The 25,117-nt window shown below is 37.7% G+C and overlaps 1 protein-coding gene across 5 annotated transcripts in view; it reads left to right on the top strand.

The window, feature by feature from the left end:
- CHL1 (cell adhesion molecule L1 like) overlaps nucleotides 1-25,117 on the top strand; it is a 200,602-nt gene that overhangs the window by 28,150 nt on the left and 147,335 nt on the right. For 4 of the 5 annotated variants that reach the window (XM_075004833.1, XM_075004829.1, XM_075004834.1 and 1 more), the window contains exon 2: nucleotides 14,784-14,865. The exons of the other annotated variant lie outside the window; for it this stretch is intronic. The gene's annotated coding sequence lies outside the window, so the exon portion shown is untranslated. The remainder of the gene's footprint in view (nucleotides 1-14,783; nucleotides 14,866-25,117) is intronic. 5 annotated transcript variants of the gene reach the window in all.

The following is a 25,117-nucleotide window of genomic DNA, read 5'->3' as shown; positions in this document are numbered from 1 at the left end:
CCGAAGACAATGATCAAGCAATTTGTATCCTGCCATCTGTCTCCAGCCTCTGACAATCAGAGGCCAGGGACACCATCCCTACCCTTGGATAACAGCCTTTTATGGACCTAACCTCCATGAATTTATCTACCTCTTTCTTAAATTCTGTTATAGTCCTAGCCTTCACAGTCTCCTCTGGCAAGGAGTTCCACAGGTTAACTATGCACTGAGTGAAGAAGAACTTTATTTTATTAGTTTTAAACCTGCTACCCATTAATTTCATTTGGTGTCCTGTAGTTCTTGTATTATGGACACAAGTAAATAACTTCTCCTTATCCACCCTATCCACACCTGTCATAATTTTATATACCTCTATCATGTCCCCCCTCAGTCTCCTCTTTTCTAAACTGAAAAGTCCCAGTCCTTCTATCCAGATCTTTTACATCCCCAATAACACTGTATTGACAGTACACCAATTTTTAAAATAGCTCAGGAGTTTAGATTTTTTTTACCTGTTCTGGTAAATATATTTTTTAAGCTGTCCCTCCTCTTCTATAGTTTTCTTGTGGTATTGGAGAATTGTAATGACGATGAATAATAATTAATGCATTATTCAATATCTATACATATCTGTTGAGTAACTGATTTTTTTCATAATTTGCTATATTTCCCTATGTCGGTCCAAGTTTGTCTGCAATTATGTTTAAAAAATCATTGAAGTCATGTTTTATTCAGCTGTAGCCATTCATTCATGAATGGCTTTGTTTTTATTATGTTATCCTAATAAGCTCCTTTCTTTTGAAGTTTGTTAAATATGCATGTGCACTATTCTCTCTTACTCTCTGCTTTTCTACTGACATGGAGCTGTATATTTGTGACTAAAGAATAAAAGTCTTTTTGTTTTGTTTTGTTTTTTCCCAGCAACAAATCTTTGATACAGTGGAATTTAGTTAAGAAAATCAGTTTGGGTATCTTCAATTTTGAGAGTTAAATCTGCATTATGATTACAATTGGCAGATCTGTTGCATTTCCCAAATCAGGTTTCTGCAGAGATGCAAAATATCTCCATCTTGCAAAGAGAGACAAAGTTCAAATAGGTATATCCGCATCATGGAAGATTGATTGGGTTTTAATTGGATTTAATGGGCATTCCCACAGGCAGGGGAATTTTGTATCTGTAGCTGAGTGCCTCTCAAAAATGTAGAGGGATTTTAATTGCCTTTGAACCCATTATATAAACTCAGTATATTTACTTGCAAATTGTTTTTTTACAACTGCATGCCCTCTAACCAGGACAGGTGACTGGAAAGCACATTCGCACCCGTTTTTTTGGACAGCAGTTTGAATAATTAGTCTTTCCTGCATTTGGATTGAGATATTTTTGCCTGTATTTTGGTCAGACATCTTGTTTGTAAGCTTGTAGAATGATTATACCAATAGAAATATACAGGTTTTTATTTTATAAAGCTGGAATCCGAGATATTTTACAATATATTGAATTTTAAGCATGTGAATAATTCCATATTTAAAGTTAAGCATGTGCTTAAGTGTGTTGCTTCATTACCACTATAGAGAAAATGAATATTCAACCAGGTGCTGAAATATATAGAGTAGATAAGCTTGCAGTGGTATTGTGAAATATCACTCGATTGCTGTTTCAAAGATTTGCAGATGATACTTTCCCTATTGCTTTTATACTATTCTGACTCCCAGCTGTTTTGATTTACAAAAGTTAAGTTGTCCATCTTTACAACATATCACATGTTGTGGTAGTAAAAATCCATGAGCCTATCTTGTTATAAATATGAAGGGATCTGATTAACACATCAAACTCGGAGCTGGACAAATGATTCACGACAATTTATTCCTTTGCAGCTTATTTTTAATTTGTTCATTGAAGATCTCAAAATTCCTTATTTTTCTGAATTATTTGTATTTTTCATTGTAGAGTAATTCTTAGTCTATAAATTGCTTGCCAGCAATGTTTTAGAAATGTTTTAAAATGCACACATCATCAAACTTACATGTTACAGTTTCATTAGGCTGATCAATTGTCGACGTAACTGACCAATGTTAAGTTACAATTGTATATTCTTGAGTAAATTTGCAGATCAGCACTGAAAATGTTCAGGGGCCAGTGAATTCCAATTCCATTTGGAATTCATATTTTGTAATTCTTTTTGCTTGAGTCCTTTAACTAGCATAAATCATTCTTTGCTAGAAACGCCACCCAAAATAAACATAAAAGGAGCACTAACACAGTGAAAGCCAGTTAAGTGTACAACGTGAATCATAAATATATGAGCAATCTCTGTGTGTTCTTGGAAGACTACAGTTTGATAAATACTGTAAATGGAAGAAGGGATGGTTTATCAATGCTACTATATAGTAGATCTGAAATAGTTGTCATATGAATTAGGTTTGTTGTAAACATGGAAAATGGCAGTTCAAACTCATGCAGTTGTGCCCAGTTATTTTTAAAGATATGGGAAAATTTGGAAACCCTGTGTCTCGGGTGGTGCAAACTGGTACTGCTCCACTGAAGCCCATATGAGTTAAGCTTTTTTATACGAGCTAAGCATCTGGCCCCAAATATATATCCATAACTAAATTTTAGAAGATAGCTGTGAGTAATGGAAAAGTAACTTTAATCCTCAAAATAAAGAGTGCTTGATTTGAAGCTTTTCATCACTAAAATCTCAATGCTTAAAATATAAATAAGCAAGCATTGTGGGGAAAAAATTGTGCTTCAGCATCTAATATAAAATTGTAGCATACAGCATTATGTGACTCTACCTTACCAGACCAGAGGGACTCCGCTTTTTGGTATATAAAAGAAAATGCATATCATTCAGTTTGCATATACCTTTATGTTCCAAGGTGTTCAAGGAGAGGTAGTAACAAAGCAATAAGAGTAGAAATGACTTATGGTTGCTACATTGTTAAAGACAAATGGAAGTATTCCCTGTACCACAAGGACTGTAAATGCAAAATTACAAACAAGCAGATACCAAGTGTGCCAAATCAAACCCTGAAGTATACATAGACATCCCTAGTGCTGTCAGTTGAGCTTGCTTACTTTTATTGACTATCAAGATTTATTGACCTGGGAGGTAAATATTGACAGAGGTGATTCCTACCAGTCCGAATTTTCCTCAAGAGACAATAAATCTTGGTGTTTGCTGAAATTTAAAGTCATTATATATACATGTGTCATAGAACTGGGTTTAATTGCTGAACACTTCCCATGATTAAATGCAAGACGTGAATTTATTTGCTGAAATCTAATTTACATGAACCCCCTACACACATGTGCTTAGCAGGTAAGAAGAAGCGTAAGTGACCATATGAATATGTAAATATTGCACCCGATTTCCTTCTGGTATATGTCAATAGAGCCTTTAGTATCCTGTATCTACATTGCTACACCATAGTAGAGTGAGTTAGGTAGCATAAAGAGGTAATACTCCCTTACTTTTCTTTATTGGTCTTGTTATTTTATTGGCCAAAATCTGGTCCAGTGCATTGGACTGACAAAATGTTGTTCCGTGTTGCCATCTTTCATTGGTACTATAAATCAGGGAGACAGAAATTGTTAACTTGAACTATGTATTGTTACTATTGATTATTCAGCTAAGTTTATTATGTCAATAATCTTTATTTTTAACAAAGATCTTTGGCAGAAATAAGTGAAGACTTCACATACTTAGCTGTTTTGTTCTTTTGCAACAGTCATTACAAGGCACAGCATTTTAAATTGTTTTCATTATTTGCTACATATAAGTTTGCAATACTGATCAACAGCTTTCAGCGTATTGTAGGTAACAGAAAATTGGTGATTTTTATGCTTTTGGAGGGAAAACTTTGTTTAAAAATAGAAATTCCAATATTTCATCATTTATTCCTGTCCTGAATTGGGACAAAAAGAAGAAATTTCAAAAAAGCTCATGAAACAGAAATTTCCAACAAACATAAATTGGAAAATGTTGAAACAAGTTGAAGTGTTTTGTTTAGACTTCATTTAACATTGAAGATGAAAGACTGAGCTATGGGGGTACAATGAGAGATATAGTTGGGGGTCACATGCCAGCATTGTCCTCTGTGGTCAGAGCTCCCTGGTCAGACTACATCTCCCATTAGGGACTCATGAGGGTTCTGGGATTCACTTCACCATTTAAACTAGTGAGGAGACTGAGATGTATTGAAGTATAAGGAAGTCAATACAGGAGTCTGGCCCATGGAGGGGATTGGGCATATGAAGTATTGTGGCTGCCCAGGAAGGCCCATATTGATCCATCACTATTTTTACATTGCATGACAATTAAAAGGGATCTGTTTATTTCCCGCTGCTATGCAGTTAGCTTGCAGTTATGTCATATCCTTTGACCATGATATAAATGGGTGGTGGTTATTTCTAAAATTTCGGCTCATTTCTCTTATAAAATTTAGCTTCTTTTTTCTCTCCACATATTCATTTTCTGGTCTTTGAATTAAACTGGTAAGCAAATCACAAAAAGCCCTACAGTTCATTTATCTGTTACGTGGAATTGAAAACACCATTAAAATGCTGTGTCATGATAATGACAGTGACTTTTTGAAAGGACTGTGGCTTATTCATATAATGCTGCACTTTTTCACCAAGATAGTTAATGGCTACCTACTCTGACTACACTCTCACTCCTAAACACTTCTGTATTAAAAAGTAGGCTCATTTCTTAGTCACAAAGCTTACTAAAGTTAAATTCAAGTAAGTGAAGAACTTGATTGTTCATCCCCCTGCTACACAGAGCCGATGGGAAAAGCTTCTATCATATTCCCCATAGGAGATCCTCTGTTCTCAGAGTATCTAGCATGAGAATTAGTTACATGGCTGCATGAATGAATGAAGTGTTAGAGTGGTTTACTGCAGCCTAAGCGTCCAGCTGATCTTACCATTGGCTATCACACCCTCATTCATATCAATGAGCTTTGTTAACCTTTCAGTGCCAAGCCCAAGTCATCATGTTCTTCAGTAAAGCAAGCCAACTATGTGACTAGTGTCCTGTGTGCAAAGTTGAGAGGAGGGACTTGACTACTCCCTTCACAAATTTCTGGAAGCCTCCGCTGCCCCAAAGTTCCATATCCCTGCCCACCTGCTCAATAACTGGCAGCACGAGAGTGGCAGCAGAGCCAGGGTGGTGGTAAGGCACTTTGGGAGTTTATCTACTCATGGTGCTCCCTTGGGACCTGTTCCGTTCTACCCCACCCCCAGAGCAGTGTTGTGGCTGTCAGGACCAATATAATTCAGAACAATGATGCTCTCCCCTGGAACATTAATACTTTTTTTTTTGAGGCTCTCGCAAATATGAACAAGACTATGGGAATATAACAACTCAAAGGTTCACAGCAGACCAAATACCAGTGACATTTCAATGTTCAGATTCTTTTTAGTATAACATATCTCACATAAGTCTATACTTATCTGTAGTGGAGCAAAATAGCATCTGATGAATCTCAAGGTAGTAGACAAACAGTAACACAGGACTGTTACCATCTGTGATGTGGTATAGAGAAGGGATGTGCCAGCTCTGTGCTGTACTTCTGTGATTCTTAATTGCTGGAATTGCTGCCCTGTGACCACAGGTAGCTAGATTTAAATTGCAGTAACTGGGCTCTCTGACTTACACAATAGGCCAGACAAACACCTGGCTTCCCCAGGAGTAGGGGAAATACAAAGATGGCTTAAAGTCACCTTTGTTCCCCTCCTTTTTCAATTTCTTCACCAAGCACAACTCAGCTTGAACAGAGAATCAGGCTCGGTGAGTGAGCAGCTGAAATGAGTAAAACCCTCAAATGCTCAAGCCACCACATAGAAACAAATCTAATCCCTCTAACCCTCTGCAAAATTGGTAGACACAAAACAGTTCTAGTAGTAGTGATAAGGTGCATTTGTAAAGCAGGGAGCAAAAGTAGTAGTGCAAATCCAGTCAGGAACACAAATATGCACACTTGAGAGTAAAAGAGAGTTTGTTTTCCTGTTTTTTATTTCATCCCCGCAGATCCAAGAGGTGCATTTCACCACTGAAAAATATATTCTAGCCACCACAAACCTTGAACAGACTTAAAATTTAACCCTTCCCCCCTCGTCTTTATCAACCAGAGTTCAAATGCCAAGACGCATTTTTAGCCCTGTGCAACAGACATTAACTTCCATCAAGGAATACATTGTTCCATTAATACTTTCCTGTCTCATAGCACACTAAATACCCGCACTTGGACTTTGCAGCTGCAAATACATTGCAGCTCTGAATCAGCCACATTGCTACAGATACACACAATGAACACTTACAATAATAATAATTGTCCTCTTCCCGTTTAAGGAATTATAAGCCCATGGCATCAAGTCTCTCACAAATCATCTCCTTTAGTCCTCTGAAAAATAGGCATTTGACTTCTAAAGTCAAGCAGTTTTTATTTAGATATTTATGTATTTCCCTTAGTAAGGGAAAACAGCAGTGTGTCTATGCCTGCTGGATAACTCACGCCCCAAGGACTAACAATGGTGCTTTTCTATGGAAACTCTCATACCACACTGAAGAGCCTCAGAAATAGATCACAGCATAACATTTCCATATTCAGATGGCAAGAGAGACACAGGAAATCATGATTCAGTCTGTTATACACAGGTGCATTCTTGTAGACTCTGCAATATTTCCAGGGGCTTGACTCATCTTCTTAATGAAACAGTGTAATACACAGTCCTATTCTCCATCAAGTGCTGCTAGATTCCCAGAGAGGTTGGGGTGGGTGAGCAGTGGAGAGAGTGAAGTAGTGTCCCCTGGAGACTACAGAAACCTGAAGACACACTTGTAAAATCTGTGGGCCAAATCCTTAGCTGATGTAAAGTGGGGTAGCTCTATCAAAATCTCTGGAGCTACGCTTGTTTACATCAATGGACGATAATGTCTCATTTAAACATTAAACTTGTTAGATTCTACCTCATTCTATGCTTTCACAAAGGCTAGCACAATAGGGATTCAATCTCAATTTTGCCATAGGCGTTATTGTAAGTAACAAGGTAAATAATAAGCATAACGTTACAGAATCAATTCTTAATTTCATGTTCCTTGTGCCTCCAAATACCCCATTGCTGTGTGTGACTAGCTTGTAGGCACAAGGAATGCAGAATCAGATGCCAAGTCGCATACATTTCACTAGATTATGAAAGTAAGCTTGATATGCTGTAACAATAGAAAAACACTGATGTGCCCATACAGAGCTGCCAGAGACCTTACACAAATTAAAAAGAATCAGAACATTAAGCGAAAGCCATCTAGCATAATATTAACTGATCTAGTACAATAAAATAATGAATATATTTTCCTCTTATACTGTCATAGTGTGCCCAATTTTACATTAATGATGATTAATCTCCTTTAGGAGCATCATTGAAGGTGATAAAGCATAACATCTTTACTATTATGCAGAGTTAACTTTAGGCTGCTATACTCTAAGGCTATGTCTACACGTGCAGCCAACATCGAAATAGCTTATTTCGATGTTGCGACATCGAAATAGTCTATTTCGATGAATAACGTCTACACGTCCTCCAGGGCCAGCAACGTCGATGTTCAACTTCGACGTTGCTCAGCCCAACATCGAAATAGGCGCAGCGAGGGAACGTCTACAAGTCAAAGTAGCACACATCGAAATAGGGATGCCAGGCACAGCTGCAGACAGGGTCACAGGGCGGACTCAACAGCCAGCCGCTCCCTTAAAGGGCCCCCTCCCAGACACAGTTGCACTAAACAACACAAGATACACAGAGCTGACAACTGGTTGCAGACCCTGTGCCTGCAGCATAGATCCCCAGCTGCCGCAGAAGCAGCCAGAAGCCCTGGGCTAAGGGCTGCTGCCCACGGTGACCATAGAGCCCCGCAGGGGCTGGAGAGAGAGCATCTCTCAACCCCCCAGCTGATGGCCGCCATGGAGGACCCAGCAATTTCGACGTTGCGGGACGCGGATCGTCTACACGGTCCCTACTTCGACGTTGAACGTCGAAGTAGGGCGCTATTCCTATCTCCTCATGAGGTTAGCAACTTCGACGTCTTGCCGCCTAACGTCGAAGTTAACTTCGAAATAGCGCCCGACGCGTGTAGACGCGACGGGCGCTATTTCGAAGTTGGTGCCGCTACTTCGAAGTAGTGTGCACGTGTAGACGCAGCTTAAGTCTCCACTCTTTCACGTTGAACAGTCACTTATGCCTAATCAAAGAGGATGCATATTTGTATACCCACTTTGCACAGGTGTGAATGACTTCACCAACCCTATGCTTAGGACCTTGTCTGTAATGATTTTGCAGTTAGACATATATTGCGAGCACAGAGCTAAGCTCCTGCTCCGTTAAGTGGATGGTAAATATTGGCTTTTGCTCTCCCCACTGACAGCAGTTTAACAATGCAGATAGTCCAAGTAAGGAACCTCTCCCCTTAGCCCCCTTGCACTGATAGGTAAGGAAGCTTGCTATTGATTATTTCACTTTTTTCCACGAGTCACCAGACATACTTTTCTCATATCAGGGATCAAGGGAAAATACAAATCTAGCAGAGCCCTGGCATGGATTAAGGTGTTGCTGAAAAGAGTAGAATATTCACCACTGTCGCATCTCTGTCCACCTTTTCTCCCACTCCATGAAAGCTCCATTAAATAGGCTCTGCTGTGTAAGAGTGCATACAGGACAGAGCTCGAAGAGAAGATTAAGAATATCTCCCCAGAGAAAGACCTAGATAAGAGAGTCGCAGGGATAGCCATCGCTATAGAAGAGACAGTTGAACAGACTGTTCCATAAGAAGAAAAGATCAATAAGAAGTGGATTACCCAGAAGACACTGAAGTTGGTTCAAGAGAAAAGAGAGTTGAAGATCAGAAGAGATGTTTCTGAGATGGCAGAACAGCAATATAGGATGAAATGCAATGAGGTAAGGAAAGCAGCCAGAAAGGACAAGGAGAAATGGTTAGAAGAGCAGTGTGAAGATATCAAGAGGTATTATGGCGAAGATAAGGCCAGGGAGATGTATAAGACGATTAGGAACATTAATAGGAAATGGCAGCCGAAGCAGATGGCGATCAGAGATGAGAACAAAGAAGTGCTCATGAAAAGGGAGAAGATTGGTGCAATATCTCGTCCATCGCTGCACAATCTATATAAAGCACAGTTGGACCCAAGTGTCTCAGAGAGACTGATTGAAGAATTGAAAGAGATATCTCCCCCAAGCTTCGAGAGTGAGACCGATATTTCGAAGGAGGAAGTAGAAAAAGCAGTGAAACGACTAAAGAACAACAAAAGCCCTGGAAATGATAAGATCACGGAAGAGATGATCAAATATGGTGGAGAAAGCATGATTCAGGAAATACACCGCCTATGTAATATAGCATGGAAAGAAGGGAAGGCACCTAAGGAATGGACAAGATCTGTGCTAATGACAATACCCAAGAAAGGAAGTACATTGGAGTGCAAGAACTACAGAATGATTGCCCTAATGAGTCATCTAGGTAAAGTGCTGATGATGATACTGACTGAGAGATTAAGATCGCAGATAGAAGAACATATAGCGGACGAGCAAGCAGGGTTCAGAAAAGATAGAAGTACCATATAGCAGATATTGGTACTAAGACTGATAGTGGAGAAAGCTTGATTAAAGAACAAAAACATATATACTTGATTCATCGATTTTTCAAAAGGGATTTGACAGTATAGATCAGAAAGTGACTTGGGCGGTGTTGGAGTCATACGGAATGGATAGCAGACTGATACGGTTGTTTAAAGATATCAATGATAATGAGGAGGCAGCGGTGAGACCATGCGGGGAGTTCGGAAGTTTGGTTTAAAACAAGTAGAGGTACGAGACAAGGAGATCCAATATCACCAAGTATCTTCATCTTACATCTGGAGAGAGCGATGGACAAGATCGAGGTAGAAGGGATATTTGTGCGTGGGAAAAGAATTAACAATTTGAGGTTTGCGGATGATATAGTTATCATTGAGGAAGATGAGGAGAAGCTAGCAAAAACGGTGCAGGTGTTAAAAGAAGAAGGGAAGCGGCATGGACTGATTATGAACATCAATAAAACAAAAACAATGGTATTTGGAGATAAGGAGATAGGAAGGAAGATCAGTGTAGATGGGCTTGAACTAGAAAATGTAGAGAAGTTCACATACCTGGGAAGCAACATAACGTATAATCTAGATTGTAAGAAGGAAATAGTGACTAGAATAGCGAAAGCAAGAGCGAGTTTGAAGGCAATGGATAAGATCTGGAAAAGCAATGCAATTAGCTTAAGAACAAAGCTGGGCATCTTGAACATGTGTGTATTCAGCAGCATGTTGTATGGATGTGAGACATGGGTGATAACGAAAGCTTCTAAAAGAAGAATATTGGCGTTCGAAAAGAGTTGTTGTAGAAAGATTCTGAGAATAGGAAGGATGCAGAAGTTCACCAATGAGGAATTATATAGGAAGATACTGCCGAAAGAGAACCTGCTGCAGAAGGTTATAAAATGGAAGCTACAACTATTTGGACATATTTGCAGAATGAATGACGAATGAAAAATCAAGACCCTAGTATTCAGCATAATGGATGGTTCAAATAGGAGAGGCAGACCCCACAGAGAATGTATAGATGGTGTAGTACGTTGATGCGGAGCTAGTCTACTAAAACTAAGCCACTCTGCACTGGATAGAGAAAGATGGAAGGAAATAGTGAGAGAGGCATCAGACACCATAGGGTTGATGCTGATGCTGTGCAAGAGCAGACAGACTTACAATCCATTTGCTCTCTTCTCCAGTATTCCTTCCCCTCAAATTCTAAAGTATGTGGCAGAAAGGACAAAGCCAAGCCTGTGAGCATCAGTTTAGCCTGTGTCTCTTCCATCCACATTGTCATTTGAAAGTATGGTAGGCCTAGTGGTGGATATAATGGACAACGTGGCTTCAACAGAGCTGTGCATGTGAGTCAGACTTTTCCACATATGGAGCTGCCACAGCATAAGAATAGAGGCCTAATGTTACATTGCCCTGTCTCTTGGGTGGCTATTGAAATGAATGAAGTGTAGTAAAATTCTACTGAATTACATTGGACTACACAGGATGTAAATCAGCATGGATCCAGGCCCTGAGATCTAGCTTTGCAGGGGTAACTGCAATGGCTATAGGGTCACTCAAAATCTTTAAAAAAAAAAAAACAAAAAACCTAAGGGGAGAAGAACCTATTTCAGAAGCATGGCGCTTGGCTTAGCTATGTCTGGCACATGGTTTGTTACCACGTTTTTAACACTGTAATTGTATCATATCATTGTACCTATAGGGGACTACATCCTCAGCTGGTATGAAATAGCACAGCTGATGGTTTTTCAATAAATAGGAACAAATGGTTTGAATGGGAAAAAAGGGCTAGGAGTGAGTTTCTAAAGGAAATAGTAGACAACATCGCCTGTACCTTGGGTGAATTCCTCTGTGTGGCATATGTTTTTCACAGACAGAGTAGTCATTTCTTGAATCTTCCTTGCAGCCTCTCTTTTACCTTTTAACTGAATTTGTTGGAAAAATGTAGGTTAGGACCTTCCTTCAGCTTCAGTAAATATTCCTACAGAATTCCTTTATATTATTCTCTGGCCCTTTTCTATCTACTTTGCTAAACTTTAGTCATGGGTGGCTCTGAGGTAAAAGCTGACCCATTCGGGTGCACCGTACTTATTTTAAAAGGAAGCAGAGGATTTGTGAACATGACATTTAAAATGCATTGTGATTTCTGAACAGACATTTCAGTTACTTTCCTTTGTGAATGACAAGGTAAAAAAGGAGAAAAAAAAATAAATAAAACTCTTCACGGTCTCTAGCAAGAGGTGGAAACCAGCAACTGGGGGTGCAAATCTGTGATACACTAGCCTGCTGTGCACTAAATTGCTATATGGGCCTCCTGTCATGTACTGTAAGTTCCGTAGTGTGCTTTGATGTACTCCTGTTTCAAACAGCAGTACCTCATAGCAAACCACAGAACTTCTAGTGTGTGGCAGCAGGGTCCTTACGGCAACTTAATCTCAGCAGGCAAGTGTCCTTCAGGTTTACACCCAAGCTTGCCATGTACTCGACGTTTATTTAAGGGCTTGTCAACAAGTCGGTCTATTGTGTCAGAGGAGGATTACATTTTTCTTGTGCAGCACAAATGGTTGCACGTGTTCTGTCAGTGATTATTTGTTTTAAAAAGAGTCTGTTGCCTATAAGAGGCTCTGAATGAAGCTCTTAAATAACAAGGCAACAGTGACTTTCAGGGCTTTGAGCTAAAATTCAATGCAGCTGGAAACATGGAAATTGTGGTCTCACTCCGGGACCTACAATGCCCTGAACGAGGCCAACTAGATAGACATGCCTCACCGCCGTTTGTCTACAGAGGAGTGGGCCATGCATATCAAAGGAACCAACCACCATTTAAAAAATGTAAGCATCTATTTAAAGTACTAATGTGTATGTGTGTGTTGGAGATTGAGCAGTGGGATTTTTGTCTGTGGGGAAATAAGTCTGCCTGTAACTCTATTGGAATAAGACCAGATAAAGAGATTATCAAGCAGTGCCAAGGAAGAAAAAAATGGTTAGCTGAATTTCCCTTTATCACTTTCCCCCTAAAGATATTTCATTGAATATCTTGTCACTCATGAGATGATTCTTGATAGTCAATCACTTGTAAAGGTGATCTTCTTGGGGGCAAAAGGAGTGTGGGGGGAGTAGCGGATGTCCTTCTTCTGCTCCTTAATGGCACATAGAAATGAAGCCTGAAATGCATATTGTGGTCATTCTGTCTGATTAAAATATGGGGCCCGGGAGAGTTTGTTTTAAGCCACTCTACTCTTCCTGTTTCCAGCACCCAGCACATGTTGGAAAAGTCTTAGGATGCAAAGTGGAGGTTGCACTGGTTAACATGGCCCAGTGTGTGACATATCCCTTCACAAAGAAGCCAGTGCTGTAAATGCTAAGCGACAGGCTCAATAGGAAAAAAATATTTAATGTGTGTTTATGCTCAGGTCCTTAACTCAATTAATTTTTAATGGAAATTTATGTGCTTTAGTTAAATGATTTGTATTTTTCAAAAACACAGTATTCTTTATTAAGTTCATTTTTATTCAGGATTTGTTACAAAAACATCGTATAACATTGTTATATTTTTTTCTTTTTTTTAAAAGTAATTTTAGTGGGGATTCCACTGAATGTACTTTTTCTTCATTATTCTAAACTCTTATCCTTCACTGTTTTAAGAAAAAAGGGCTATAATCAATCTTAGTTTGCAAGCCTCAAATATTGATTCAGCTGTGGAAAAATGGAGCTCACCTCAGTTCAGTCTCTTTCAACATTCACTCTATTATGTTAATGTTGAGAACTGTACTTGATGTGGTGATTCTGTCTCTTTTCTGTTTGCTTTTATGAGAAGCAATCCCATTCCAAGCACAACCAAGCCCTTATGTAGCTTTTAGTTATGATAAGAGGACGTTATATACAACATTTGTTGGTCCTATCTCTTACCAATTAGGAGGAGTTCTTGATAAAACAGACAAAACTCTTTGTGCACATATATATAATGTGTGTACATGTATGATGTGTTGATCACTACAGGTGCGACTGAAATGAAGAGAATAAGGTTGGGGGAAAAAGTTAAAATAATACCTTTTTTTCCCCCCTTGGTTGTATACTTTTCCTGTAGCACTTTTTATCTGTTATTTTAAATGGAACACCTTTTAAACCAGTTCCAGGATATTTAACTAAAGCAGGAGAGACAGGAATAATATAAATTTTGATACCATGTCATCATCAGAAGATCACTGGTCTTCCAAATCATTCTTGCTGATCTTGTTGAAGTCTAGATATCTTAAAAAACTAGTAATGTAGAATGAAAGAGAGCAGCATGAAAAAAGAGGATTCTATACTGGGGTGATTGACATTAATCTTCCCTAAAAATACACCTTTCTAGCAATATTAGAAAGATTGAAATAAAATTTTTTGTTTGGAATAACTGCTAACTGAATAGTTTACTCACAGTTTCGGTTTCTACTAGGACTGAGTGACATGGGTGGGTTAAATAGCACAACCTTTTTTTTGCCAAAATGCTTATGTTTTCATTACTGAATTCCATCACTTTTTGTGGCTACTAAAAGAATGCAGTAGACTACAGTGGACTCTATGATTTCATACTTAGTGTTCCATAATAATCTTCACAGTACTGTTATGATGGCGCAGATTTAAAAACAATAGTGACATTTTGATCCAAAGCTTTGGAATGTATTAATGCATTTTATCATGATGAGTTATGTGTATAGTTGCATAAGCATTGATAGGTTTCAATAAAAGCTGAGGCTCAATTGTACCAGCTCTGCTCCAAAGAGTTTCAATTTAAATAGATAAGGAAGATTAAGAGTAAATAAGAAAACAAAACAATGCACAACAAAGTAACTTGCCAAAACATCCCAGAGCAGGTCAGTGTTAGCGCTGAGACTGGAATTCAGGTCTTCTGACTCCCCCTCTAGTTGCCTATGATAGTAGACCATTTTGCTGCTTTTAACTGTAACATGGAAAATCAGCCTTCTTATTTAGTTAAATGGAGAAGAAAAGAGAATGAGATCAGAGACAAACTCACTGATCTGATGATACAGGATAAGAACAAAGAGGAGTTCTGTCACTATTAAAATGGTCTACATAGAGATCAAGGCAGATGTATTATTTGTGGGATTGCTTTTTCTTGAATTAATTTATTATTCAAATTTCAATTTTGTGTTTGTCTCCAGATGTGGTAAAGTGCAGAGAATGATCCAAATGTAAAACTTCAAATTGTGGCAGGAGTTGATGAAGACGGAGCTGAATTTACTGGTCAGACAACTTCTTTTAACTAAAGATTCATATATTTTATGTACTTAGCTCATATTTATTTCTGGAACAAACTAAATATCTGTTTCTAAGCTATTTGAAACAATTTGCCTCTGACATATTCTATGCTTTTATATAGTAGTGGATGTACTCTCTCATTCTCTGTGTAAAACTTCTTGCATAAATAGCATATGATTTTAAAATTATTGGAAAGCAATGGCCTTGAATCTGGAAGAGTCATCATTTCCGAATAGAAAGTTTCATGATGCCAAAATCTAACTGAAACTTGGAAAGAAAGAGAAAAGGCTTAACTACTTTTTTGTCAGACTATGTAACCAAGTCAGGACTTTGATGCTATAATGGCTTCTAATTTTTCAAGGAATGGGAGTTTTCACTGAAAAACAAATTTTACAGTCTTACTGACTAAGTCCTATAGTGGTTTGGTATAGCACTTCTATTTTGGTTAGTTCATTGAAAGTCTGCAGTTTTGTCCTTTCAACTCTAATGGTTGCTGTCAAGTACACAAATAAGTGACAGACACATTATTCCAAACATCTTAGAGGATTGGATCTGAAGTCGTAGCTCTAGGATTTTACAAAGGACTCCAGGGTTTTGCTGAAAGGGGAAAGAGTCAAAAGCATGTCTTGAATGATGGCATTGCCACCAGCTGTTGTTTAATGAAAGAAGGTCCTGAAACCACGGAATTATTTATCTGTTCTTGGCTTTTCTAGTGTACCCCATTATAATGGGATTGAAGCACTTAGGAACCTCTTAATATAGTTAGATATGCTACTGAGGAAAGTGTTTATGCTGCCAAATGGCATTTTTTCCTGGGTTTGAATTTAAATTTGCATTTTTGTGTTGAGGTTTATGTTGCGAGTAATTAAACACGCACACACACACAGAGTGAATAGTCTTAATTTTTCTGTATATAGAGACTTAACTGTGCAACTCCTATTTACCTTAATGGGAACAATGTCCGACTGCTGATTTACTATCTTTTGAAACGCCATTTATGAGAGTTTCTTTATTCAACTGCCCTGTGTTTGCTAATGCAAACAATAACACACGAGAATGAAGGCAAAGAACTCTGTTCTTATTTATCTGCTTTGAAGCTCATTTTCCCTATGTTAGTACACTACAAAATACCACATTTGCTGATAACACGCACTTTGTTGTTTTAAGAAGAAACAAGTATTCATCGTTGGATTCAAACTTTTGACAAACATTTAATGTTCTTTTCAGCCAGTAAATGTCAAGCAATATGTCAAAACCAAAATAGCCATATTAGATATAGGAGCAAGCTGCATAGCTCATTTCAAAAGCTATCTGAATCTTCCATAAAGCTTAGGTATGTTCCAATTCTGTTCATACTCTGATTCAGATCATTATTAAAAAATAAGTATGAACTTTGGTGTTCATTTCCTTTGTTTGTAAAATAGCCTGCAATTTAGTTCCCATTCAGGACTAGCCAACTGGAAAAGACCAAATGTAATGGGTGACCATAATTGAGTTATACATTAATAGAGAATTATTTTTTCAGTCTTTACAACTGGAAAAATATATTCCATTCACTCTAATATAACTCAAAAATATATGAATCAATTTTTCAAAACCTTGACCCAATGTTGACCATGAAACTGACACCCAGTCTAGAATGATTCATTTAAGTAAGAGAAATATTTACCAAGTTGGAGCAGGTGACATTAGGAGCATTGAGAAAGAGTTCTGAGCGTAACCTTCATTATATTTTTGATGTTGTGAAAGCTATAGCAGGTAGTGTTTTCAATAACTACCTTTATTGTCCATGTACCCAATTACGTACGTGGGTCTAGCTGTGAATTTGGCTTAGCATGTCAAAAAACTTAATGTGTTCAGGGAATGCTCTACTTTCTTTTCTCTCTCTTGCTCTTTAATGCAGGTGCCTCAAATTGTATTTTTACTGTTTTCAATGCACAATCTGACAAGGGACCCCCTGCACTGTATGACTAAAGAATGAACCAATATTAACATATGCCACAAAATCATGCCACATAGGGATATGTATGTTCAGACAAATTCTTTAGATGGTATTTTTCTGTTGCTGTTCACAGCAGTTTACTACAACTAGAACTGGTTTTTGGGTTTTTTTATGGGGGGTTTGGTGAATTTTAACTGAAAGAAAGTTTAATTATAACAGCTTTCATTTTATTCAGAGTTTGTGAAGCTAATTTTCTACAAATATTTATTAATAAATTCCTTTTGAAATAGCCAAATTAAAACTTAGTATTCTTTTGTGTTTCTAATTCATCGCATGATTCATTGAACCAGATTTATGTATATAAAATATTGATTTGTTCTTTTCTACCTGCTTAAGAAAACAATTTGCCTAAGAAAGTGAGTAGTTCTGGTCTTGGGAAAAATGGCTGACGTATTAATTTCCCCACTGACAGATATAGGCCAAATTGGGCTTCTGTTGCCTGCTAAAGGTTATAATATCTGTAATAGCAAATTAATTAAAGCATTAAGGGAAAATCCTTCAGCCAGTTCTTTACACAGTTATCTTTGGAAATAGACCTTAATGAGGTGTAGCTCATGGACTAAGGACATTAAGTGATGCATTCAGGATTCTTCCATACTCAAAAAATGGTATAAGACCACATCAGAGTTTAATGATGATGCCTTAAGTCAGTAGTGAAGTGATGACTGTTTAGTGTTTGCAACTCAAAAAGAGGCTCTTTGAGCAAACAAACCAGTTTTCATCATAATCCCAGGAGCTGAGCTATCTGTTAGTTGAGCGCCCAAATTCATATTAGGGAAAAGTAGATTCTTTCTGTTCAATGCTATTGTTCATCTTGGTAGAGCAACACAATTGGAATGAACATGTGGGTTGGAAAAAATTGGATACATTTTATCTGCCCCATCATATGTTAATCTTGCCACAAACTGGAATATAAACATAAGGATGTTGAACATGGAAGCCATTATCGCTTTTGGGTGAAATTCATTCCTGAGCAAGATCATGGCCATATTCCCCCTCCAACAGTTGGATGGTGGTGATCATACTCTTCAAGACAGCACTCCTCAGGGAGACATAACACCCTCCAACTGTCCCTGGAATACCACAAACATGAATCACACTTGTCCTAAGTGCACATATTCACCTGAAATGTGAGGGTGTAGTGGTGCATAAGGCCCTGTGTAGATCATCTGCACAAGGCAAATTTCACCCTTAGCAACCAGATCTTGTGTCAAAATTATTGAAAAAGAACAGCAAAACATATAACAGTACATTTTTAAAAGTGTCTTATACTTTACAGAGACAGTATCTCTGAGCTTCAGCCACCTCTGAAAATTTTACCCATTGGATCCTAAGTCTCTTAGGTGCCTCTGAAACTTTTCCTCTTATTAGGAATTGTATGAAAGGAGATTTGCTTCAGTTAGAAATCATCATTGTTTTAGGTTAATTGTGTAAGATGCTTTGGGATTCATATACAGAATAGTGAGGAAACGTATGTTTCCAATATATAATAGTAAAAGTTGTTTGTTTTATATACTCACTGTCACTTATGCCTGTCAACGTATCACATATGCACTTGCAAAGAAGAACTTATGATTTTACCATAGACGTATGCACAATTACCCAACCTGAATGTGCAAATGTTGGGTTTTACGTGTATAAAATGTAATAGCAAAAGAAATTTTGAGGATTTGGTTTTGTAGGAACTTGAAAATTTGGCTCAGAGGGCTGCTTTTTTAAAGCAAAAGGCCTCATTTCCCTTAGTTTGCTCTTCAGTGCTAAAACATAAGATTTGTCTACCAATAGCAAATTGTGTAAGTTTGAAGATAACATTTCAAGGGCTTTTTGCTGGAACTAGGCACATTATACTGATCAGCATTCTACGGATTTTATTCTGGCACAAGGCTAGTAACATAACACAGGTTTATTTGCTGGCAAACCTGATGGAGTAAAAACAAATACTTGTTTCAAGTTTATTGGGTAAGCAGATAGATACACCCTGTCATAGGCTGCTGGAATGCAGCACATTATTTTATTTGACACACAACAGCAGCAAAAGTACATCTCAAGTGATGACCTCTGCTGCTCTACCAAACAGTTATGGAGATGACAATATCAGCCCAAGCTTATCTCACACACTGCCCTAGGAAGCCAGGGCCAAGGGAGGGACTTCTGAGGATAGTCTACTCCCCATTCAGTTTTCAGCCTCTGTGCTGAGAATTCCAGCAAAGGCAATAGCTGCCACTAATTGTGATGATAAATTTTGGACTGGGGAAAGCATCCATCCTTTAGAAACTGGAGTAGGATCTTGACCATCCACCACCAAGGAGTTCTCAGTCAATACCAGCCTCAGCTGAGTTTGAATTGGTGACCTTGAGAAGAAAGACACTCTGTCCAATTACTAATCTCCTGAGCCATCAAGTTTTTAATAGGCCATATAAAAGCAGTTTTCAAATGGCATGTATATGAGTTTTATTAATGTAAAAGATTTTGATGTATTTCATTATTAGGGTACGTAATGGGTGTGAATTTTTAACAATGAAACTAATGAGTGAAACAACTTATGGAATCTTGGTGGATTTTTTATTATATTTTTTAAAACATGATTAGATATTTTGACTGAAAGATCTCCTCTAGGAATTACTGTGAGGACAATCTATGGCCTGTTTTATAGAGGAGCTCAGATTAGATGATCACAACGGTCATTGCTAGCCTTGGAACCTGTGAAAGAACAGTAATTTTGGGTTTGGTGGTGGTAGTGAGGAGTGGTTCATAACTCTGTTACATTCCTATAGAGATCTGTATAAGATAGATACATAGAGACAGAACTGATTGCTTACATACCAGAAATCAAATACATAGATGTTAGTGAAATAACAGAAAAATACAACTGCCAAAATATACAAAACAAATGCCCTTAAAGCTTGTATATTATTTTCTAAACAGGAATCCTATTTTGATACTGAAATAAGCATTTCTCCGAAGACTCATATGGGAATGTTGAATGTAGTGGGGTTAAGCAAGAAAAAAATCAGTTAGAATATGCAACACAGCAATACAAATCACCAGAGGAAAATTCAGCAAAGAGAACAAATTGCATACCCTGCCACCAATGGCTTTCTGCCCTTAGGAAATCCAGAGAAGGCCATGCTAATGGAAAATTCCAGAGAACAGCAGTTTATAACTCTGTCAATATTCTTAAAACAATTTTTAGAAAAAGAAAGTTGTCAAGCTGAATGAGTCTTTATCTTCAAAACTCTAACAATAAGGCAAACAAAATGGGGTGTGTGTGTGTGTGTGTGTGTGTGTGTAAAAGAAAAATAAAGAATTTAAATAAAATAGGAAATGTTACCAAGTAGATCAAATATTCATGGGGCAAGTAATTGATCAAGCAGTGACTATAATAAATCAAAGCCTAATTCACCCTCCCACAAATGAGTCAATGATAGAAATAGCTAAACATTAAAGTTAAGTACCTTTGCATCAAACAATATATAATACACATGCACACATACACACATCAAAGCAGGCTTTGAGAAACAGATCACCTATATAACTCTTGCTTATGTGCACTACATACAAGGGGGTGGAAATGAGATAAAAGGTTTCTTTTTATATTTTGTTTGCTTGTTTTTTTAGTAATGGTTGAAGGTGAGCTTCAAGAAAGTAAGAGCAGCAACTGACATTTTGTACACAGATGCTGAGCAAACTCAAGCACAAACCTCTAACAATACATCTCTGGTCTGAGCTGCAAAAACACGGAGACAGCCAGTTTTACCGATTGTGATTTTTTTTTTATGCTATGTTTTGTACTAGAGACAGTGCTGATAAGACCTCTGAGAGTTTTTCTTCTGACTTCAGGCCTATTTCAGCCAAACTTTTAATGAGCTTGACGCTATTAAATTGCTTTAGCTTACTGTCTCCTATCAACCTTAGAATCACACTTACATTAATCAAAGTGGGGAGGATGGAAGCTGAAAATTAACTGCATCAAAATAGCTCATTATAAGGCTTTGGATCTATAAGGAAATGTGTTTATGAAGGAATGCATCCACTTCAAAAAGAAATGCAGTGTGCCATAAAGGAAAATTGCTATGGAAATTTGTAGATGCCTTTCTTTGCAATTAGGTAGGAAATTTCCGTTTTTGTTACAATGAGAAATACGGCTAATATTCCTATGCCTCCCGTCCAGAAAAGAAACTCTGTAAGTGTCTTTGCTGTACATGATAAATGCACCTAACTCTCTTTTCCTATGGCAGTCACTTTGGTCTGTATATTCAGTCACTAGTTAGAGCAGATCACAAATTCTGTGCTGATGTGCAACTGGACTGGAGCACATATGGGGTTCAGGAAGTGCAGAATTTGATCCTTCCTGGCTAAAAGAGTATATGCCGCTCATCTTTTGTAGTGGGATTTGTTAGCACCTTAGTTCTTTGTAGCCTCTGCATTCACCTGGTCTATCTGAAGCTTAACAGACAAGTGCCAGCAAGTGGAGACTGAGAGCATCTCAACAGAAGCTTCATGGTCATAATTTATGGAGCTGATTTACGAAGGTGCTGAGTAATTCAGATATATTCTCTGTACCAATTACCAGATCTCAGTAGGTCCTTCTTTGCCTTCTTTCCTGTGGAATGTGTTGAATAAAATAGAAAAGTATAAAGAGTAAATTGATAGGAGACACAAAAACAAACTATGTGTAACTTTCAGTCCTGTAGCACCTTAAGAACTGTTTGCTGGGTAATGAGTTTTTGTGGGTAAGTCCCACTTCCTCAGAACTCAATGCTACAAAACTGCTTGATATTTGTTTAGCTAAAGACTGACATGACTACCCCTCTGAGTCTCTATATAACTATGTCCGTGTATGTGCATAGTATTGTTGGGCCAAAATTTGTGATCAATATTTTTGTACGGAAACTGCTTTTTCAACCAGTACAAATGTTTTCACAAAAAGCACGCAGAGGTGTATGTAAACCAGTTCTCGATGTAATTTAACTTACTATGGGGGAAAAACACAACCGTTTGAACTAAATTACTATCTTTTTAAAATTAGAGTTAATTCATCTACCTTTAACCTTATACGAAATCACTCCTCTCTTAATCTTTATTAGTTGAATCGCGATGAAGTTTTTGGATTTGTGTGTGTGTATAAACACAAAAGATTCATTTAAAGCAATATTATGAAGGTTGAAGAGTCAAACGTTCAAAAGTTAGAAAATGCCAGAATTAAGGCTCCCTTTGCAGCTTTACTCTGGCTCGTTTGTGTCTCTGCATTATGACACAGCATTCAGTGACATGCCCATATACTTTTTCCCCCACTGGACATCTGCCTCATTCAGTGCACAGGATGAGCAATGCTCAGTTAATGAGCTATTGGTTAATGTTTTGTTTTATCCTTATTGATCTCTACAACCCTGATTTACTCCATGCTATTCAAACTCTGTTCTGAAGACAGAATTATTGATTTCTTCACAGTTTGTGGTGCTCATCACTATATTATCTGAACACTACTTGAGGATTGATTAATTTTGACATCCCTGTGGGGGAATGCTATCCCCATTTTACAGGTTGGAACAGAAGCACAGAGAGATTTAAACCAGTAGGATCCACTAATTTTGGGTGCCAATTTGAGATGGTTTGGAGTACATAGCATAGCAATCTTTATATTCAAGCCCAGTTCCCACTTATTTCACTTGCAGTTGTAACTGTTCAGCTGTGCTTCAAATTATACCAGAGGCATTCAGAAAATGAGGAACACACAATTAGTAACCACCTCAAAAGCTTGGTTTAAATGTAAATGACTTTATTAAAATCTCACAGGAGAGCTAAGACAGAAATAGGGATAGAATCTAGTTCTCCAGGATTGCACGCAATTGTCTTATCCATATCCTTTCTTCTGGCAGCCTCTTGCCTTATTTACTACAAAGCTTCCAGCTTCTGCGATAATGAGGCAGGGGTCCTACAGGGAGCAGCTTCCTTCACTATACAACAATATTTCCATGGGTAGTGGGTGTATTGAAAGGTGTATAACTTGGTTCAGTTTGGGTTCATTTCCCTGGGGATAGCAAAAGGCACAACCCTGACCCAAAAGCCAAAGCCTGATCAATTTCCAAGTCTCAACTTCAAAACGTATTCTCTCTAGAGCCTTTCAAAGAAAATTTACCACGTCTGCAAAACCACTTATTTTTTACTAAGGGTATGTCTATGGAGCAAAGTTATTTCAAAATAATTAATCTTGCATTTACACAATGCAACTGCTATTTTGAAATTGAAATAGCCGTTGTCTTATTTCAAAATAGACAAACTTTATTGCATGAGGGCTAGTGCCCATTTTGAAATAGGTGCTGTTAAGACAGGAAACAGAGCCTATTTTGAAATAAGCCATAGTGCACTCAATAGCTCTATTTTGAATTAGGCTCTATTGTTTGTAGATGCTGTATTTTGAAAGAGCTAAGTGCTATATACAAATGCATTTTGTGCGTGGTGTCATTATTTCAAAATAGGCCATTCTGGAATAGCTCTTCCAGAATAGCTTATTTAGAAATAAGGCTGCTGTGTAGACATACCCTAACCTTGTTCTTGGAAATGACCAAACTGTTTTGTCTGCAACTTTCTAATAATATTAATCATTAATTTGGAGGAGATAGTATGGAAAATTTAAATCCAGACTTAGTTTTTCAAAAGTGTAAGCAACTGAAAAGAGAGTCATATAATGGAGGTGTCATGTGTCTATGTGCACATTCATATAAAATAGACTGGTCCAGTAGCTTCATCTGTAATTATGTTTGTCTGGCAGAGCCCATTGCACACTCATGCATATTATATAAAAAATAAAATAAACATTGGCATGGCCCAGGAAACTTCTTAGCCATTGCTTAATTATTTCATTGGATTGTAAACATTTGTTTTGCTTTTGTAAATAAATTTTATTAAGTACAAAAATAAAGAGAAGAGGTTTGTACAATTAGGAAGTAATGAAGAGCCATTAAAATAACTATTGCTAAAAAGGAAGAAAAGGAAGGTTTGGAAAAGCTCAACATTTACATATACAAATTGGTTGATCTGGTTAATTTGCATCTTATGCTGTTAAGGGAATTAACTAATGAATTTACCATTGACAATTATTTTAGATAAATCCTGGGGCTAATTCATGCAACCCTTAGTCAAAATCGGCAGTCACTGAAGCCTTCTTTAGAGGTTTGTTTAAAGGCATGCTCTAATTCCTAACCTTTTCCTTTCTGAGTCCCCTTCCATATGATACAAAAATTCCACAGCCTACCTGTGCCACAACAAATAAAAGCTAAGGCTGGATGTTAGGAAGTAACTGGCAATTGCCCAGGGAACCATGCCGCACAGACCACACAAAGTTGATCGGGCTTGAGCTTTTACCCTTGTGCCCCACCTAAAACCAGCCTTGGAGTCTGTTTTATTTTAACAGGCTCCCTGAAACCTTGGCCCCAGCTTGAAAACCACTGTTATAATTTATCTCAAAGTTTACCTGAGACTTTTTTACCTCAAATTAAGGTTCAAGTTGTTAAACAGTTCAATAAATGAGCAAACTATAGTCTGAAAAGTGGGATTCTGTGATTTTTTTCTATGAATGATGGTAGTAATAAACAGGAAGAAGGCTTAGATAAGAAATTTGATTATATGAGCATGTATGCGTTTGTAAATTAAATTATTATCTTCAGTATGCTCCCTGAGGCACCAAGAGCTTCTTAATCTTTAAAATATGGGAAATTATTTTTTGTTTTCTGACCATTTGAAAACCCATTGTGACTCCCTTATCCACTTTTGATTGAATTAACTGAACTGACATTTTCCAGAAATGACCAACCAAAACACACTGCATTAGTCTGATTGTGTCAATACAGACAATGTTCATACATTCACCTCCTGTGCACTGCACTCATCCCAGACATTGGCAATATGCCAGCTCTTGTTAGCGACAGTCTTCAGTTTTCCCTTTTGAAATGCTCGCGCTTTGCATGTATAGCAAATTAAATGAGGATTTTATCCAAAAGTTACATGGCTTAATATCTGTATAAGTGGACCTTCTATTCCTCCATCATTTCATGGTTCATTGTTTCCATATGGATTTCCTCCTCTCTCTCAAATAGTAGGCATTTATAGTAGTTAGCAGTAGTAGTAAATAATGATCTGTAGGTAGAAGCTGACTAAATTTTGCTGTCTTGTTGTAATTGTGACAAATGTACATTAATAGAAACAGACCTAGAGGCAAAAAGCTATGTACTGCAG

The sequence above is a fragment of the Carettochelys insculpta genome, chromosome 11 (assembly GCF_033958435.1).
Source record: "Carettochelys insculpta isolate YL-2023 chromosome 11, ASM3395843v1, whole genome shotgun sequence".
Lineage (NCBI taxonomy): Eukaryota > Metazoa > Chordata > Testudines > Carettochelyidae > Carettochelys > Carettochelys insculpta.
Note: the sequence above shows the minus strand (reverse complement) of the source record. Positions and strands in the feature narration are given on the sequence as shown.